General features: G+C 48.7%; 1 long non-coding RNA gene across 1 annotated transcript; it reads right to left on the reverse strand.

Moving 5' to 3' along the window:
• Nucleotides 1-1,109: 1,109 nt before the first annotated feature.
• Nucleotides 1,110-1,900, reverse strand: LOC120825629 (uncharacterized). Its single transcript, XR_005713136.2, has 3 exons — nucleotides 1,764-1,900; nucleotides 1,506-1,682; nucleotides 1,110-1,393 (listed from the first exon to the last, which is right to left on the reverse strand). It is a non-coding gene; the product is annotated as an uncharacterized LOC120825629 (long non-coding RNA).
• Between the last annotated feature and the right edge of the window lie 1,602 nt (nucleotides 1,901-3,502).

The raw sequence follows: 3,502 nt of genomic DNA on the forward strand, positions 1-3,502 counted from the left end.
AACCACCACCATGCAGTTGTGGTGCTGGTCGCTGCACGATGGGTCTGCGACGGGAAAAAGGGGAGCAAGTGGCACAAAGTGAGGGGAAAAACAGGGGAAGCGAGGCCAACTCTTCCATTCGTGGTTATCTACTATCTTTGGAGTGGGGGGGCGCTGGTACTAATTCATTGAGCCTTCCGATCCTCAGGCTTCACTGCTCAACGTCCCCCAGTACAATTAAATCTGACTCATTCACAACTACATACAGAGCCTTGTAAGAAGTAGCCCACTCCTCTTTTCATGCAGTACAAGCTGATAATAATAGAAAATAAGACGTCACATACTTAAATAAATAGTCCTTTTGTGTCGCATCATCTAACAGCGCTGCACTGAATCCTTTATTAAAATATGGAAAGAAAACATGTGACCACAACGAACCGGAGAGGACTGCAGAGACAACGGCATTTCCTCCCTGTTCCCGCGCAACCGGACCACTGTGTGATTTCGCCCCACAAGTCTGCGTTACCCGGTGGCTAACGGCTAACGGCTCCATGTGGAACTAATGCAGCGGCGTGTCGACCATTCTTGTGTTTCACGACCATTGTATGCATCAACTGTGCGTGCGTGTGTGTGTGTGTGTGTGTTGCTCACTACGCAGGACAGGGCTCGTAGCTGCAAACCTCTTCCTGGTTCGTTGGTTCAAGGCCGGGGTCACAGAGGTCAGCTGGAACGGGCGTCTCTGAGTGTGTTTCAACACACCCCCAGAGTGACTGACGCCTGCCTGGCACACAGACAGAGAAAAGACTAAGCAGAGGTGTGTTTTTTCTGCACAATATAATAATATGGCGATATATATATAATTTCACATTTTAAGGACTTTTTTAAAGATTTTTTTTAGAATATTTTTTACTTTAAAAGCAAGTCGATTTGTTTAAATAGAAACCCCAAATGACCCCCCAAAAGGTATTAAACTGAAAATGAGCATATGTCCTTTTTGATGTAAGCCTGCCTGCACACTACGGCCACAAATAATTCTATAGCACCGATTTTTAAAAGGCATTGCATAAAAATTTGGAAAGCAATCATTCACTGTGCAGTCGTCCTATGTTGCTTTTAATGCGCTTCCTCACCCGAGCCACAGGTGGCGCTGCACGCTGTGCGCCCACTCTTTGTCCAGGCGTAGGTGGGCCCGAGGGTCAGAGGGAACCTGGTTAGGGTGGGCTGTCTCTTCGATGACGTCATTGTTGGGGACTTCACCTTGGTAGTTCTTCTCCCTCGGATGGTCCTGCTCATCTTGGTGGTTCATCCCACCTGAGTGGGACGGGCCCACTGCTGCAGCTACACAAAGACGTGAGTCCTCTAAAGGCACGATGTTCTCATAGTACACACTGGGACCTGGTTGCTGGTAGATCAGCTGTGGGAGATAGTTGAGGGGTATTTGATGATGATTGTAGCACCAGTAGGATTGCTTGTGTACAGTGTGTATTTGAACAATGGGGGCCGATGCGTTCCCGTCCTTGTCTCACGTGAACATGCAGGTCCTCGGTCAGCGGCCCCCGCTGCCGTGATGGACTCTCCTTTGCGAGATCGGATTTCGTTGGGTCGTTGGTACGTCAGCCGTGTCCCCGCCGCAGTGAAGCTCCCCTGTCTGTCAACCACCCAGTTGCCGTTGACGACGGAGAGGCCGCTTTGGGTCCGCAGAGCTGGAGGAAAGCGCCGTGTTTGTGCATCAGCGCAGCGTTCGCCGTGGGGGAAAACGTGTGTGTGCGTTTGTGTGTTTGTACCCAGATAGTTTCGGCTCTTCACTGTCTCCCTTATGCGGACGTCGCTTGCTCCTGCGGGAATCTCTGTGATCTCATGGTAACCAAATCGCAGGAAAGTCCTGGAGAAATTCCCCCTCACCACCCGGAGGCCCTGCCAAGACACACACACACACACACACACACACAGTCATGCACACAAAGCCACAGGTACAGATGCTTTCCCCCTCACTGGTATGTGTTTCCAAGTCTAACCATAGAGGCCGCTGGAATCATCCAAAGCAAACCCGTGGTCAGTGATGTTGTTATTCCCCGCGGGAGGATTCAAGTTGCGATGAAGGAATAAATGTGCAAATGAATCGCAAACGCGGATCCCAGAAACTATTAAATTGCCAACTCAAACAATATATTTTTTTTTTCCATGAGCGTGTGGATGTCCTACCTGCAGAAGGGGCGGGCTGGTTCCGGTATCCCAGGGAAGAGCAGGGAAGAGGGTGTGTGTTTTTGGGAGTAGGGGTGGGGAGGGGAAAACAGTCACACTTTGGGGAGGGGTTAAAGGAGTTGCGTTGCACATTTTATTGTTGCACGTTGGAAGTCACACCCATTTGACCTCAGTGTGAATGCTGCGACTGCTCGTGATGTGCGTCGTGAAGCTTTTCCCAAAAACAGCCTTTCTCTGCAAATCCCTGTGCAGGATTGTGATGCTTCTGACACACATTGCTCTTGACCTTTCCACGTCATAGTTCTTTTCTAGCTAATTCCTTCATTTATATTGTTTGTTGACAAAAGAAAAATAAATGTAAGATATTAGGAACGCGCGGCTCAGATTGTGGTTAATAGAAAGGATGTATTAAATCTATTCATAACGTAACCCCTTCCGCGTGATTCAGTGCTCTAACATCAGGGATTTACCTCCAATAGATTGAAACTGAGAAACTACTTGCTGAAGGAACTAATTCAAAGGGGTGGGGTGGAGGTGAGGTGGGTTTTTTTTGCCCACCTGTGTTGTGCGGAGCCTCTCTGGCACGGGGCCAGATCCAAGACGCCCCCCCCCCCCCCCCCCCCCCCCTCACCCCCCCCAGTCAATACCCAGCAGTCTCCGGGCCCCAGCAGGTGCATTCTGTGGGCCTCCAGCAGCCTGTGAGGGAACACTGGGAATTGCGATGTCTATTTTCCACTATGACAGCTTAATAACTGCCGTGCCTGATCTCACACACACACACACACACACACACACGTGTACCATGAGTGCCTGAGAGCGGATGAAAGTGTCACAGCGGATCAAAGGACGACACGTACCAGCGTCGCTTACATGCACAGGTTGCTGCCGCAATGATCCGCGACGATGGTACAGTGACTGTCTTTTGACGTCATTTACAGCCGGATCGAGTTAACAGCGTTTGAATCTGCTTTGATTCGGCACTGAAGCTTGTATGTGGGAGACGTTTACGGAAAGGCGTCTGTTAAAAGCATTGACTGGTACAGAACTTCCTCCCCCAATGGGCATTGCAGATATTTATTTTTAGAAAAAAAAAGCGCCACAGTGCATGAAGTATAGTTTTTGAGCTTTGGGAATAGAAGAGCCCTTACTGAGTGTTGTTTTGTAGCAAAGAAGGTGGAAAAAGACTCAAACAATTTTTTTTATATTGTTTTACTGACACTTAATCACATGTGACTAATTAAAATGTGTTATTGTGTGTGTGTGTGTGTGTGTGTGTGTTGACTGGCCACTTTTAACCATAAAAAAAAGCGGAAAGGAAGAC

The sequence above is a fragment of the Gasterosteus aculeatus genome, chromosome 9, assembly GCF_964276395.1.
Source record: "Gasterosteus aculeatus chromosome 9, fGasAcu3.hap1.1, whole genome shotgun sequence".
NCBI classification, from domain to species: Eukaryota; Metazoa; Chordata; class Actinopteri; order Perciformes; family Gasterosteidae; genus Gasterosteus; species Gasterosteus aculeatus.